Genomic DNA, 17,080 nt, shown 5'->3' with positions numbered 1-17,080 from the left:
TTTACAGAATGATTTTTCTTTATAGATTCTTCATTATTACCTATCACATAATTAACTGAGAGCACTCAACTTTATCTTCATAGACAAAAATTAATGTCCTGCTCCTCTCAATAACTCTTAACACTCAATTTAGACGGAAATAAGATGTTTATTTGGTGTAATATTTTATATTCTTGTGAGAAAAATAATGAAGAAACTGATTGTTTACCTTTCCTTAAAGAAGCAACCTGGTGTAATAGAAAAAGTATGCACTTTAGAAGAGTTAGACAAATCTGGTTTCACATTTGGTTCTGCCACTCACTAGTTTGTTACTTTGTTCAAGTTACCTTAGGTAATCTGTACCTCAGACTAATCAACTGCTTTAAGAAAAATATTAATAATCCTTTCTGACTAGAAGACTAGTTACATTGATTAGTGATATAATATGTGAAAGCACCTACAATGTAGCCAGAAATGTTATTAAAATATAGTAATGCTTTTCTTAAATAATTTCTAAATGTATATTCATACTAAGGTAACAATATATGCCTTTACCGGGAGACTCAGAATGTTAATAAAATGTAGGCCTTTACTTAAGAAGGTATGAATTTACATAGGTGTTATGATATAAATATTTATATTATTTTAAATTTTAATTATATTGTTTAAAAAATACGAATTATAACTTCAGAATTAAAATTTGTATTGAAAACTGTATTGTCAGAAACTGTGTGAAACAGATTATAGTCATGTTAACTGTGACTCTTCAACCTGATTCTTTTCAATACTTTGCTCAGATTGACATACAAAAGATTATATGATTTCTTTAAAATTTTTTCAGTTCATTTTGAGCCAATAATTATTTTATATCCAAATGAGTTTAACTGTGTTCTTTGATGTTTTGAGGAATTCTTTTTTTCATTGAAATTGGTTTTACAATTTTGAAAAGTTTAGTATCTAAATCCCAGATTTATGATCATTAAGCACCCATTATATATTCATTTAATTGGTGAAAAGCAAAATCTCATTCTTCCATTCGTTTATCCCAGATTTTCTAATTCTGCTTTTTAGTAACTGAAATGATTTGGTCAATTGAAATTACAGGCTAAAGTCTTTAACTCTTAGACTTACTCTGTGTTTTGATATTAGTAATCCTTGAGAGTTAAAAAAGACCTCTTTTTAAAAAAATTTATTGAAGTGTAATTGATTTACAATGTTGTGTTAATTTTTGCTGTATAGCAAAGAATGTATATATAACATATATATGTATATATATGTTATATGTATATACACATTCTTTTTCATATTCTTTTCCGTTATGGTTTATCACAGGATATTGAATATAGTCCCCTGTGCTATACAGTAGGACCTGGTTGTTTAATCCATTCCATATATAATAGTTTACATCTGCTAAGCCCAACCTCCCACTCCATCTCTCTCTACCCCACCCTCCCCGCAACCACAAGTCTGTTCTCTATGTCTTTGGGTCTGTTTCTGTTTCGTAGATAAGTTCATCTGTGTCATAGTTTAGATTCCACTTATAAGTGATGTCATATGGTATATGTCTTCCTCTGTCTGACTTACTTCACTTAGTATGATAATCTCTAGATCCATCCATGTTGCTGCAAATGACATTATCTCATTCTTTTTTATGGCTGAGTAGTATTCTATTGTATACATGCACCATATCATCTTTAGCCATTCGTCTGTCAGTGGACATTTAAGTTACTTCCATGTCTTGGCTATTATGAATAATGCTGCTATGAACATTGGGGTGCATGCATCTTTTTGAATTATAGTTTTGTCCAGAAATATGCCCAGGAGTGGGATTGCTGGATCATATGGCAACCCTATTTTTATTTTTTTGAGGAACCTCCATACTGTTTTCCATAGCAACTGCTCCAATTTACATTCCCATCAACAGTGTAGGAGGGTTTCTTTTTTTCCACACCCTGTCCAGCGTTTGTATTTTGTAGATTTTTTAAATGATGACTATTCTGACTGGTGTGAAGTGGTACCTCACTGTAGTTTTGATTTGCATTTCTCTGATAATTAGTGATGTTAAGCATCTTTTCATGTGCCTGTTGGTCATCTGTATGTCTTCTTTGGAGAAATGTCTGTTGAGGCCCTCTGCCCATATTTTGATTGGGTTGTTTGTTTTTTTGTTGTTGAGTTGTATATTTTGGAAATTAATCCCTTGTCAGTCACATCATTTGCAAATGTTTTCTGCGATTCCGTATGTTGTCTTTTTGTTTTGTTTATGGTTTCCTTTGCTGTACAAAAGCTTATAAGTTTGATTAGGTCCCATTTGTTTATTTTTGCTTTTATTTTTATTTCTTCACCCTTTCAGAGTAAGTTTATAGTTGTTTGATTAATCATCTATATTTCTCTTTTTTCTTTTTTTTTTTTAATTAATTAATTTATTTATTTATTTATTTTTGGCTGTGTTGGGTCTTCGTTTCTGTGCGAGGGCTTTCTCTAGTTGTGGCAAGCGGAGGCCACTCTTCATCGCGGTGCACGGGCCTCTCACTATCGTGGCCTCTCTTGTTGCGGAGCACAGGCTCCAGACGCGCAGGCTCAGTAGTTGTGGCTCACGGGCCTAGTTGCTCCGTGGCATGTGGGATCTTCCCATACCAGGGCTCGAACCCGTGTCTCCTGCATTGGCAGGCGGACTCTCAACCACTGCGCCACCAGGGAAGCCCGATCATCTATATTTCTTAAAACCTTCCTTTCCTTCCCAGTATGTGTCCTCTAACATGAGCCTGACATGAGTAAGATTTGTGGCCTAATGCATTTATTACATTTTCATTGTCTGTGAATTCCAACCACCCACCCATACCTGCTCCAGCTGTCTTTTGCTCTTTGACATTGTGCCAGCTCCTTACACTCTCCCCTGCCAGCCGTCTGGAGCTATTATGCAAGCCTAGTCTCTGCGGCTACTTTTTAGAATTTTTGCCTGGTTACTTGGGAATAATCCATTAGAAAAGGTATTAAGAGGATGAGTGCCTAATTGGAACTTTGTTTCTCCATTACATAATCAGAAGAATTAATGGAAATATGGGAAATAAAAAACAATGCCTGGTAAAGTGATGGAGAAAGTTACTTTGGGGAGGAAGAGGTGTGGCTTTCTTAGAGTGAAGAAAAAGATATCCAGATTTGTACTGCTAAGTACAAACCTTCAAATACTTTAAATGCTTGCTTTCTTATGCTGGAAACTTGAATGAATAGCTAAAAAATAAGATGGACGATTTCTCTGAATAGTTAAGCCCATTTGAAATCTATGCATAACCATTTATTTCATAATGAGATTCTAAATTTGTGACCTAATTAAAATATTGGAGGAAACTGGATTTTTCAAACTAACAAGATGCTTAGAACACCCTCTTTGAATTTAATTTCGATCGCATGTTTGCTGTAGACTGATAGTGCTTTTAGATGGCTTTGTGAAGTGTGTTGGAGCCTTTAATGGAAAAATATCTTTTCTTTGCAGTCTCCCCCACCAACATACACACAGACACACACACATACAGCCCAGAAGAAATTTGATAGCATTTCTAATTTAATGTTTTGCATTAGCAAACTTTATGTTTTGGGGAATTTAACATGATTTGATACTTATATGTAAATGTTTGAGTCTTGGTTGTCTATAATGGTTGAAGGATAATTTTCCAGTGAATGCTAGTAACACATACATAGCAATTTTCTGACCATTTTTTACTGTATCAGTTGATATTATTGACAGTTAAGGTCAAATCACCTTTGCTTTTATGATGAGGTACAAAGCTTTAGTTAGCAACTGGCTTCCTATCTATCATATCAGCCTGTCTACCCTTGCAGTAAATGAAGAATAAAGTCCATTATTTTTATGGAAAGTTTATAGGTGTTCAAAAGCAAATGAGTTAAGGCTATACAATTTAGAACCAGTGTGTTTTATCTTGTGAGTTATGGCTTATTTTTTAATGTCATTTATGTAATTGTGTAATGTTCTCTTACTCTGTGTTCCAGCAGCATTTATATTGGCATCTGTCTGTATAAGCTCCTTAAAGATATAGACAAGCATCCTTTTCATAATCCTAGGTGTACATTAAATGACTTCTCATACTTCCTTTTATATAAATGTGAGTTGTTTACCTTAAGAATGAAAATATTTAAGAGGGTTGTATCAGATTACATGCTCACATACGTAATGTCTTTAACATGTAAAGATTTTTTTTATTTGATACATCATCTCTTAAAGCAATCATTTTTCTATCTTAATTTGAACATTATATTTTCTGTGTTTTATTCTACCTCTCTATTAGTGTGTACTGGAATAATGACTGTACAGCAGTGTTCAGTTTGTATAAACTTTCCTTAATATGATTTTAAGCCTCATTTAACAAAGAATATTATTTTTTCTAGCCATTTTTCTTTTACTGCAGTTGTTAAAGATGAACCAGTGGATTAAATAAAAAATATCAGACTTTGTCAATACTTGTATTTAAAAACCTCTTATATTTTGGATTTTATACAAGTGCATAAACATGAGTTCAGTGACATTTGAGAGCTATTTAATTTTTATCATAACTTTTAAAATCTTTATAATAATGTAAAATTTTATATTAACAGACATTTCAGTTTGTTAAACAAATATTAAATGCTGACTATGTGCCAGATACTTGTCCGAAATCTGTGGGCACAAAACAAAACAAATAAAACTATACTCTGTCCTGAAAAGGCACTTAAGTGAGAGGAGACAAGTACTGACATTTTAGTATGAATAATAAAGATAGGAATATAGAGATATTAAGAGGGTAGTCTGAGATTGGGAGCACAGAAGTGAGGTATTTTTCTGGTGGAAAAATTATAGTTGGTAATCAAATTTTATAGCCAAGATTTCATGACAAAGAAAATAAACTTTACCTCTCTCAAAAAAAAAAAAGATTTGTGTTTTAAACAGGGAAGCCTATTCTGTTTCGAAGGATGAAAAGATTGACAGAAAAGCTTAAGTATGGTAGCCATGTAGGAAGTTCATTTTGGGGTAATTTCTATTCACTTATTTTTTTAATTCACTGGTCTTTTCTTCATTTGTATTCTTTCTGTTGTTAAGGTCGCCAATAAATATTTTCATTTTAAATATCATGTTTTTTAGTTGTAGAATTAATATTTTGATTGAGTTATTATTTTTCATCTTTTTAACCACTTTGGCCAATCTTTTTACCTAAATTCCTTAATATTTATAATAATTCTTTTTGCTAATTTTTTTTTTGCTAATTTGATCTTAATTTGCTAATTAAGATCTGTTTGCTAATTCTATGAGCCACCTGCGCTTCTACGTCTGTTGCTTTTTTCTTTTGACTGTGGTCACATTTTCCTATTTCTTCTCATATTTCATAACTTTATATTTTATGCTAGACATTGTGTAAAAGAGAGTACAGTCTTATGTAAGTAATACTTTCTCCTAGACAGGCCTCCACTTACCTCTGTCTGGTAGCTAGGATGACGGCCTGATCCCTTTTATCTAATCTGGAGTTGAACTTGATCAGGGCTGGGTACCACTGCAGTTAATTTACTGTGACTTGAGCATAAGATTAGGCCTCTCCCTCTTGCCAACTTCTTGGAAAGACCATCAAAATAAAGCTGAGTTTAGGGAGGAAAACAGAGTTAGGATTAATTATGATGTTTGAGAGATCTGATTTTCAGAGGGTCTGTCTATGCAGAGCAAGGGATTAGAGGGGAGAGGAAAGGTCCTGATCTGGGTTTGGCATAGTTCATGATCTAGTTGAGAATTGGTAGTGCCAACTAAAAATTGTCACTTGCTGTCTGCCTTTACAAGGATTAGGTCACTAATCTTCATGAGAGATTAGTTGCTCCCTCTTCAGAGCAGTTCCTCAGTGCTATCTGAGACGCTGTTTCCTGGGTTAGAGTCCCCATTTTGCCCCAAATAAAACAACTCACAACTCTCACGTTGAGTTTTTTTTTTTTTTTTTCAGTTGACCGTAGACACAGTGAGGGGTGGGTTTCAGAGTGAGTTTTGAAGAGTAAACAGTGTAGTTGAGCCATCTGCTTTTGAGAAGAGGGTGGTGCGTATTTACTCTCAGGATTAGCTGAAAAGTTTATTGTTCGTATAAATGGGTTTTCTTGAGATGCCTGAAACAAACCACCTCATCTTTCTGGGCAAGAGTTTGTGGAATAGCAGAGAGCTGAATAGTAATACCTTGCTAATGGTGACAGCGAACTGTGTGGTTGCAGATGCTTTTGGCTTTGAGATCTAAACGCTGCAAGAAAACCTCTCTTCCTGTTTTGTCGTACAAGCACCAGCTTCATCTGCCTTCTTAGTTTGCAGAGATGACTAGATATCCCTTTCGGGATTCTCCAAATTCCAGTGCACCATACTAGCCCAGACCTGGCGGTCAAAAATTGGTTGGGTTTTCCTTATCCCAGCAAGGTTCCTGTGCCTGTGGCATTTTTACTGCTTTGCCCACCCATTGCCCCAGCATTGGATAGACGCTCTCAGGTGACAGCAACTGTTTCTGCCTGCTCAGTTGGGAAGGGCTCATTCCTCTCTGGAAATAATTTATTTAGACTTTTTTTTTGCATCCAAGGCTCTTTGATGGTTTTAGTGAAAAATATAATTGTTTAGTTTCCCCAGTTTTTTGTTGTTGTTGTTGTTGTTGCATCAGAGTAAGGAGAGGGTCTTTTGCAAACATACCCTACTAGAAACAGAAGTCCCTGAATGCATTATTTTAAGAGACCAATCTAGAAAATAAATCTGGGTCTACACATTTAGGATTATTTTTAAGTTAGGAAAAGTAAGTGAAAATAAACAAAAGTTAATGAGTGAACTGAAAATAAATTATATGTTACCTCTCAATTCTCATTTTTTTTTTCTTTTTTTAAAAAAATGATATACTTGATGAATGGTAGAAACATATATTTAAGAGGCACTGATATTTAGCTTTGGATGGAATCAGAACAAGTCTTGAGTTACAGTTTTTAAGGCTAATGTAAATGTTATTAAAAGAAACTTTAAAGTGTTTACCATTCTAACTTTCCTGATTCTCAAGGAGTACTCATAGTACTTGTTTTCATTTTACACTTTCAATAAGCTTTAAATTTTTCTGATGGCTAAAGAAGAAACATCAAAATGAGCCCATTTCTTTGCAGTTGTGTTCTTTAACTCTTCTTTCAAAGCTTTTTAAAAATCTCTGACAGTCGAAGCCTACTAATTTTAAACTCATTCCTTGGTATTAAATCAGTTCTTAGTACTTTTGAGTGTAAATTGACGTAATTTTGACCTTGCAAAGCCAATCAACTAAAGAAACTATTAAAACACATCTGTGTTTCTTAGAAATAGTAAGATTTGTCTTGAACTTGCATCATAGATTTTAGTGGGACATCTGGTATATATTTTAACAGGCTTCATTAAGTAAATTTTATGTCTCGGAGGGAGAGCATTTCTAATTGTGAGACTCCACCTCTACAGTCAGTTTTAGGTTTCTACTTAAATGAATAACCATACAGTCTAGAGCCTGTTCCTGAACTTTCTGCTCTCTTCTGAAACCTGAACCTTTGGAGTTAGGCTTAGATGGTGTTGAGAATACTTAAATCTCTTTATTTCCAGGAACTGGTTATTGAATAGTATTATGTGTTAAGAGCTGCAAGGCATTATAGTAATATAATAGGCATTAGGCAATATATAAGGCATTATAGTAATATAGCTGCAAGGGAATATAGTAATTAGCCATTAATGCCTCTATTCATGAGGCATTAATGGGGGAGACAGATATTAAAGTTTACTTTGTGGCTATTAGATAATACCAAAGAATTAATGAGAATTTGGTTATATGTGATAAAGGCATTGTAGTTATATAAGGAAATGTTCATATTTTTTAGAGTCATAAACAAGTAGGTAGGGGAGAAGTGACATGATGTCAGGCATTCATTTCAAGACAGTTCAGCAAAAAGAGGGTCACGGGGCAGAGGGAGAATAGATGAAGCAAATGTGCCAAATACTGGTCACTGTTGAATATAAGTGATAGGTACTCAGAGGTTCTATAATTGTGTATATGTTTGAAGTTCTTCATAGTCGGATCTTTTTAAAAGATCATACTAATGACAGTATTCTAAGAAACACCTAAGAGTGATGAGGCAAATGTACTGTGCTAAGTTGCTTCTATAAAACTCAGCTATCTGCTATGGCTACCAAGGCTGAAAACATGCTTACCCTATGGCTTAACCTTTTCACTCTTAGAAATACCTTCATATGTTCACCAAAAAGACCTGTACAAGAATGTCCATTGCAGCATTGCTCATTAGATCCCTAAACTAGAAGTAAGCCAAACATTCATCAATAGTAGAATGGATAAATACATGCAGTATATTTATGGAATAATATACATCAGTGGGAAAAGAAGGTGATCTTGACTATACACTATGACATGGATGAATTTCATGAATGCAACATTCATGAAAAAAGGAAAAAAAGCCAAATATAGAATCTGTCTTTAAATTTCCATAACAAGCTAAACTAGTATAATGGTGATAAACATCAGAATAGTGGTTACATTTTGTGGGAGGATTTATCATTGGATTGGAAGGGGAATAATAGAAGCTCTGGGGTCTTGAGAGTGGTCTGTATCTTGATCTAGGTAGTGGTTGAGTGTGTTCACTTTGTAAAAGTTCACTGTGCCCAGTCAGTGATTTCCTCACTTTTATGTGTGTGTTATATATTTTATACTTGTATTCTTCAATAAAACATTTTTTAAATAAATGATTCTCACATTGGCTAAAAAAAGAAAATATTTTTTTGCATGTACATAATATTTCAGTTTAGGGCTTCCCTGGTGGCGCAGTGGTTGGGAGTCCGCGTGCCGATGCAGGGGACACGGGTTCGTGACCCGGTCCAGGAAGATCCCACATGCCGCGGAGCGGCTGGGCCCGTGAGCCATGGCCGCTGAGCCTGCGCGTCCAGAGCCTGTGCTCCACGGCGGGAGGGGCCGCAGCAGTGAGAGGCCTGCATACCGCAAAAAAAAAAAAAAAAAAAAAAAAATTTCAGTTTAAAAGTTCTTAAAGAACAAACCAAAAAAGGACATCCAGTGGTCAGAAGCTTGGTGAGTAAAAGGAACTGAAAGAAGCCCAGCATGGCTGGCGCATGTAGACCAGTGCTGAAGGAGGGTGGCAAGCTGTCCAGATCATTTAGCACCTGTACTATTTGTTTTTTTCCTTAGACCAGTGGGAAATAATTGAAGTTTTTTAAAGAGAGTGATATGACCTTAAGGGCACTTGAGAAGGATCATGGTTGGAATGTGGAGAACTATTAGGGAGACCAGAGTGGATATGAGAGGCCTATGGGTCAGCTATTACAGTACCTCAGGCAAGAAATGACAGTGACTTGCACAAAGGTAGTTTTAGCGGAGATGGAGAAAAGTGGATGTATTTGAGAGCTGTCTAGAAGGTAAAATTGCCAGGACTTGAGCACGGATTAGATAATGAGAGATGAAGGAAAGAGGTCACAGTGGTGTCTGCAAGGTTTCTTGCTTTTACAATTTGAAGAATGATGGTACTATTTTGTAAGACAAAGAAACTTGGAAGAAGAACAGGTTTAGAGGGGAGGATAAGAAGCTCGTTTATTAGTATGTTGAATTTGAAATGCCTTTGAGATATGCAAGTAGTGATGTCCAGTGGAAATTAGAATACTCTTCTGTGGTCTGTCTTGTCCAGTCAGACTTGTGACATGTTCTGTCCACATATGATATATGACAGTAGAATCAAAGAAGTATAGGCAATCATAAAATCACTCTTGAACTAGGATGTATTTTCTAACCTGTGCTACTTCTTGAGGTTAATAGGCTCTAAAAGTTTTCTTTTCTCTCTCTCTTCCTTTTTTTTTTTTTTGGTAGGCAGATCCGAGGGAGTAGCATCATGTGCAAATAGAACTTGATCCAAATTAACTATTCAGGTAGAAGAAAAAGAGTCCATGAGAGAATTAATGGTCTAATTAGTGCAGATGATACTACCCTCCATTTTACTTAATGAATTTGTGCTCCAAAATGAGCCTGAGGTGGGAAACACATCTGCTGTTTCTTTAGTTATCTTCCACTTCCAAGTATTTCTGTAGTATGAGCATCTTGCTGGACTGCATGCGATTCTTGCCTCTAAAGGTATATACAGTAGTCACCTTTATACACATTCCAAGACCCTCAGTGCATGCCTGAAATCAAGGATGGTACCATACCCTATATATACACTGTGATTTTTCCTATATATACATACCTGTGATAAAGTTTAATTTATAATTAGACACAATAAGAGAATGTTCAAATTGCCAGCATCACTACTCTTGGAGTTCAGGGCCATTACTAAGTACAATAAAGTTTACTCAACAATTGATCAAATAACCGAGTTGGCTACTTAAGTGAGTAACGGGTAGGTAGGATAAACAGCAAGGATACTGTGGACAGAGGGGTGATTCTCAGCCTGATTGGGATGGAGCAGGAGGGCGTGAGCTTTTGTCACACTACTCAGAAGGTCATGGAATTTAAAACTTATTGCTTATTTCTGGAAATTTCCATTTAATATTTTCATGGGTAACTGATACCAAAGAATGGAAAACTGCAGATAAGTGGGGACTACTGTATTTTTAATACAACATGGCACTCTGCAAGCCATCTGCTTTATCTGGAGCCCAACCAAAGAAATGGTGATTTGTGCCATTGCCAGAAGAACTGGTTGTATTGAACATATTGAGGGATGGTTTATATTTCAGTCTCCAATGCAAAACCTTAAGGGGTTTTCCTGAGTGATTTTGATTATCTGAGATTTTTCCAATATGTGACTTATCCTCTATATAATATATGACTCTGCTGTAAAAGAATGCTTTGTCTCATATTTAAAGGGATTCTAGCTAGTTCTGATATTTTTGAGATTTGGTTAAAGTCCAGGTGTACCCTGTGCATTACCTACAAAATTTTGGACACTTCCACTTAATCCTGTCTTATTTTTCATTTTTCCCAGCCACAGAGGGTCCATCCTTCTAAACTGGACCCCTAAGGATTTTAACCTTTTAAAATCTGGATTTCTTCAACTCATTCTCCATGTTTAGTTGCCCTCTTACCTACTTTTGTTCTCTCTCCTTGGAAACATACCATTAAGAAAAAATTAATTTTTAAAAAGATATCTTTCCCACTTCATATTAACTTTGAGGTATATGTTTATTGAGTAGAATAGTGGGAAGAATCACTGCAGTATTTAACTGTTACTTAACCTACTCAGAGAGAATGCAGAAGTCCACAAAATGAGGAACCCTGAAGTTGAGTAAGACATCTAGTCCTTGGAGTCAACAGAGATTCCTATGCTTTATCCTCTTTGAAAGCCATGCTGTAAATGACACTTCTGAATCTGCATTTTTAAAAATTCATTAAAATTGATTCTGAATCCACCTATTGAGTTATGTTATAAAAGGATTTGAACATCAATTGTTCTGAAATACAGGTTGAGTGGAATGTTGAAATTCTTAAGCTACATTACGATCATAATTTAATTTTAGATAGGTATAGGGTCATGCTTAAAGTCAGCAATGCCCAGGGTCAGAATCAATTTATGAGAGAAATAATCATACTCAAGCCCAACTAAAATATTTATCTTAAGCACAGCAATAAGCATAAAAATCAAATAATCAATAATAGTGGACTCTTGATTAGAGATGTCAGGGAAGTTCTCCCCAGCCTTATCTCAGAGGCTGCCAATTAGCATTATTAGGTTGTGATAGTAAATGAGTTTGACCAGGTATTTTCCTCTCTGATTCAGGCAGTTATCTCTGGAATAATGACCTATAAGGAAGTAATTTTCTCAGTACAGATTCCCTTTGACTTATGCTCTGGCAGAAACCATCGTAAATATTAGCATTCAGATCTTCTAAAAATCCTAAAGCACTTAGTATTTCCAGACTTCTGAGGTATATGCATGTATTCACAGGAGAGATCAGTCCACATGCAAAGATGAGTCAAGAATTGAAAAAATAAATTTTTGTTGTATATACCTGTTTACCTAAATCAGTCTTATATTTTTCTTTTTTAGAAGACTAGATGAAGAAAGGACCACTCTTGAAATAGAAGGGAGTTTTCTAAAAATAATTTAAATCAAAGAGGAAAGTTTAAACAGTGGTAATCTAGCACTGTGGTTAGAAACTTCAAACTTTGGGCTTCCCTGGTGGCGCAGTGGTTAAGCATCTGCCTGCCAATGCAAGGGACACGGGTTCGAGCCCTGGCCGGGGAGGATCCCACATGCTGCAGAGCAGCTGAGCTCATGCTCCACAACTACTGAGCCTGCGCTCTGGAGCCCGCAAGCCACAACTGCTGAGCCCACGTGCCACAGCTACTGGAGCCCACACGCCTAGAGCCTGTGCTCCGCAACAAGAGAAGCCACGACAGTGGGAGGCCCGCGCACTGCAACGAAGAGTGGCTCCCGCTCACCACAATTAGAGAAAGCCCGCACACAGCAACAAAGACCCAACACAGCCAAAAATACATAAATAAATTTATTAAAAACGAACAAAGAAACAACAAACTTCAAGCCTTAAAGCCAGTGGGCCAAGTTTACCAGTATGACTTTAGAAGAGGTATTTAACTTCTCTGAACTTCAAATTTTTATCTGAAAAGTGGAGATAATAACACCAATAATTGCTGGGTATTATTTTCAGTGCTAAATGAGATAGTGCATAAAAGCGTTTACCACTATGCCTGGCACATAGAAAATGCTCATAAAATGATCTGATTAATATTTCCATTCACTTTCCTATCTTGCTGCATTTTTTAAGGAAAGGATTATTTAGTTTTATTTTTAACATTCATTTCCTTATGGGGATTTAGGATGGTGTGATTTCATAGATTGGATTTACTTGCTCCATCAGGATTGAACAAGCATCACTGATTTGGCTCTCAGTACTATCTTAAAGACCAGTTTCTTTACAGGCAAAGATATACAATGAACTCTTTGACCTGTTCGTATCCCTGAATATCTAATGGATTAAAGAAATGAGACCTTCTTTCAAAATGCCGCATTTATGCAAATCAGGTGCTTCTCAAAGCAAAATCACTCCTTTCTTCTTACAGTTTTGCAGAGAGTCACATTTTTTACTTTTTAGATCACTAGGACAGTGACATCGCTACTACAGCATGCCCGTTCTTTTAACAAGTGATATGTCCTGGCTGTCCCTGAAGTCTGTACCATAGCATTCAATCTGATTTCTTTTTTCTCTTTTCCTCGTCATCCTTTTATTCAGCATCCAGTCCCATGAATGGGGGCCCCGAAAGATGTAAGTCATTGTCTCACTCAGTATTCAGAGATCATAATCAAAAAAACACCTAACTTCTACTAACTAGTATAATTACCTTTGAAAAATTGCAGCCCTAAATGACAAAAAAAAAAAAAAAAAAAAGTAATGTTGCCAGATTTTTCATTCTCACCCCAGATGTTGGATAGTTTTTAGAAGGGCTCAGGCGGGGAGGTGGTAGCCATCTTTTTTACTTCACTTTTCAAAACAGAAAAAAAATCCTGTTCATTCCTGGAAGGTAAAGTGTATCACGTCTTCTATTCTGCCCCCTATTTCCTGTCTGTCAAGATTTCTTTCAGTATTCCATCTCCTAGTTTATACTTCTGAAATTTCATAAAGACAAGAAGCGTCTGGTAGAGATTGATTTCCTAGTCACAAAAATGAGTTTTTAATAGTTTTCCGTTTTAAACCTCTGCAGCAGTCACAAAACTGATTTCTTTTTTGTTCTGCACTCATTTTTTAATTCAATATATCTACTATTTTTTCCTTAAAATTAAAAATATAATGTTTACTTATCATTGATAGTATTTTCTGGCATTTGAGGAATGAGGAGTGGGCCATAGAGGCCTTATAGCTTTTAAGGAACATTGGAAATCAGCATGAAAAATGGAATATAAGGAAACAGTAACCATTGACATTGAGCTGTGAGAAACTGATGACATGTGAGGAAGCAGGAGATAGAAAACTAGAGAAGCAGTGGGCTGTAAGAGTTTTTAAGTGGCAAGCACAGACACACACACACACACACACACACACACACACACACACACACACCTTTTCAAAATGACTTTTCATTCAAGCAGCATGTATTGGATACTAGTGCTGTGTTAGGCACTGTGAATACAGCAAAGAATGTAGTCTCTGGCCCCAAAGACCTTCATTTAGTAGGAGAGGCCAACATATAAATAGATGATTGTACTATGGTGTGCTATAATAGAATTTAAATACTACAGGCATATATAAAAGATAGCGTTGACCTGGCACACTCTTATTTACTCACTTTCCTCGAAAATCTTGTTCATATTTAAGGTTTTACCGTATTAGGCATGGCTTTCTTCCAGAAAGCCTTCCTCATACTGTATGCAGTAAATTAGTGGGGAGTGACTGATTAATTGATGCTGGTACTGACATCAAGGAATATTCTAGAGTAGTTGACATCAAATATGAGTTTTGAATAAAAAGTAGGAAATAATAAGAGAAGTAAAGCCTCATGGTTTTCTTTTCCCAAAGGTCGGTAGGAGTTGAGCATAATATATCATTTGATTTCTTTTATTTGTTCACTCAATTAACAAATCTTTATTAATTTCTTTTAGTCCCTGAACATCCCAGGCTATTTCATGCCTTTGTAACTGCATGGCTATTTTCACTAAATGTTTAGATTGAATGCCCAGTCATTGTGCTTAGGCATTGAGGATAGGGAGGCGAACACAGTTGCAGAGAGATTGCCCTAAAGGGCCTATTGGGGTTTACAACTGAACAAAAGACATTGAACAAAAAGCATTATGAATATGGTGAATGTTATTGCAGGGAATGCAGGGACATTTAATGGATGTATTATAATCTACTCTGTGGGATTAGGGAAGGCTGCCCAGGGAAAGTAACATTTAAACTGAGACATAACAAGTAAGAAGGAGCTAGTTTAGAGAATGGGGAAGAGAGTTACAGGGGGTACCTTAGATAGGGGAAAAAAAAAAACCAAAACAGTGCAATGATGAATCTGCCTTCTATAACAGTGGACTGTGTAAAAGGAGTTACCCTTTTACTGAGACCAGCTACAAAAGCTGAAAAAAATACTAAATATTATCTGTTTGAAAGTACCAGAGAGATAAATTAGTAAAGCATTACCAAGCCAAGACTCAGAAAAGAAGGAAATCCAAGGAAATGAGACTGGCATTTGGGACTGCTTTTGCCCTGTAGGCGTTTACCAGTTCAGAGGAAGCAGCTAAAGGACTTTGTAGCCCTTTTGATAGCCTCACATGGTTAGGAATACAAAAATGGAGCTCTTTAAAAATTCCCCAGTGCATTGCATTGGGACCCAGAAAGACTGTACCCAAGGGTAAGGTAAAACAGAGGTAAATGAGCCCTTGCAGGGACTGAAGCCCCGCTTCAAATCATCTGGGTGGCCCAGGAAATTCTCAGACCCCATTTTTATTTATTTATTTATTATAAATTTTTTTATTTTTGGCTGTGTTGGGTCTTCGTCGCTGCACGTGGGCTTTCTTTAGTTGCAGTGAGCAGGGACTATTCGTTTTGGTGTACGGGCTTCTCATTGTGGTGGCTTCTCTTATTGTGGAGCATGAGCTCTAGGCACGCAGGCTTCAGTAGTTGTGGCTCATGGGCTCTAGAGCGCAGGCTTGGTAGTTGTGGCTCACAGGCTTAACTGCTCTGCAGCATGTGGGATCTTCCCGGACCAGGGCTCAAACCCATGTGCCCTACATTGGCAGGCGGATTCTTTTTTTTTTTTTTTTTGCAGTACACGGGCCTCTCACTGTTGTGGCCTCTCCCGTTGCGGAGCAACAGGCTCCGGACACACAGGCTCAGCGTCCATGGCCCACGGGCCCAGCCGCTCCGCAGCATGTGGGATCCTCCCGGACCAGGGCACGAACCCGTGTCCCCTGCATCGGCAGGTGGATTCTTAATCACTGCGCCACCAGGGAAGCCCCAGACCCCATTTTTAGATTAAGATAACTTTGCTTTTGCCAGCACCCCCCAGGTTCCTGGCAGAAAAAAAGATTCTTTCTAGAAGAGTATTTTTATAAGTCTGAAATTATTTCTGCAGTTTTTCATATATAATGTTCAGAACATAATCGAAGGTAATGAGTCACACAAGGACACAAAACAACATCAATCAAGAACCAGCTAAAACAGGAAATAAAAATAGAGCTCCAGGTGTTACAGGTGTTAGATGTATAGATATGGGCTTTAAAATAACTATGCTTACTAAGTTCAAGGACGAAAGAAATTACAGATGTCAAACAGTTGGAAATATTTAAGAAATAATAATATAACAGATTTGATAAAGAACCGAACAGATATTCTAATAGTGAACTAAAGATGAGTTTAGCGGTAAATATTAAATCACTAGTGTAGAGAGGATTATTGAACTGGATTTTATGTCAGAGGAAATATCCAGAAGGAAGCACAGAGGAATGCCACGATGCAGCATTGGTAAGGGCAGGAGATATAGAAGACACAAGAAATGGTCTAATATATGTTTAAATGGGAGTCCCAAAGGGGAAAGGAGATGAGAATATTTCAAACTATTTGAAGAGATAATGGCTGAGAATTTCCCAAAACAGACGAAAGACAGTGAGCTACAATTTAAGAAGTACAACATAACTTGAATAGGAATGGATAGATATTTTACATTTCTGGGTATATACCCCAGAGAAATTAAAACATACCCACACAAACACTTGTTCATGAATGTTCATAGCAGCGTTATTTATAAAAGCTAGAAACTGAAAGCAATCCAGATGTCAGTCACCTGAAGAATGAATAAACAAAATGTGGTATAGCCACACAATGAAATATTATCTGGTTATAAAACAGAGTGAAGTCCTGATACCTGCTGCAGAATGTATGAACCCTGAAATGATGAGTCTTGAAAACATTATACAAGCGAAAGAGGCCAACTACAAAAGAATTCCATTTATATGATATTCCATTTCTGTGATTCCATTTATATGAAATGTTCAGAATAGGCAACTCTGTAGACAGGGGATAAGACAAGGAGTATGGATATAGGGTTTCTTTTGGGGGTGATAAAAAATGTTCTAAAATTAGATT

At 36.4% G+C, this 17,080-nt stretch overlaps 1 protein-coding gene across 8 annotated transcripts in view; it reads left to right on the top strand.

The window, feature by feature from the left end:
• Window positions 1-17,080, top strand: part of PRMT3 (protein arginine methyltransferase 3) — a 136,841-nt gene that overhangs the window by 88,615 nt on the left and 31,146 nt on the right. The gene's annotated exons all lie outside the window — the stretch shown is intronic.

Source organism: Aethalodelphis obliquidens, unplaced genomic scaffold, assembly GCF_003676395.1.
Source record: "Aethalodelphis obliquidens isolate GAN/ISIS:26980383/991018 unplaced genomic scaffold, ASM367639v1 scaffold14, whole genome shotgun sequence".
NCBI lineage: Eukaryota > Metazoa > Chordata > Mammalia > Artiodactyla > Delphinidae > Aethalodelphis > Aethalodelphis obliquidens.
The sequence above is the reverse complement of the archived record's forward strand: the minus strand, read 5'-3'. Positions and strand labels throughout refer to the sequence as shown.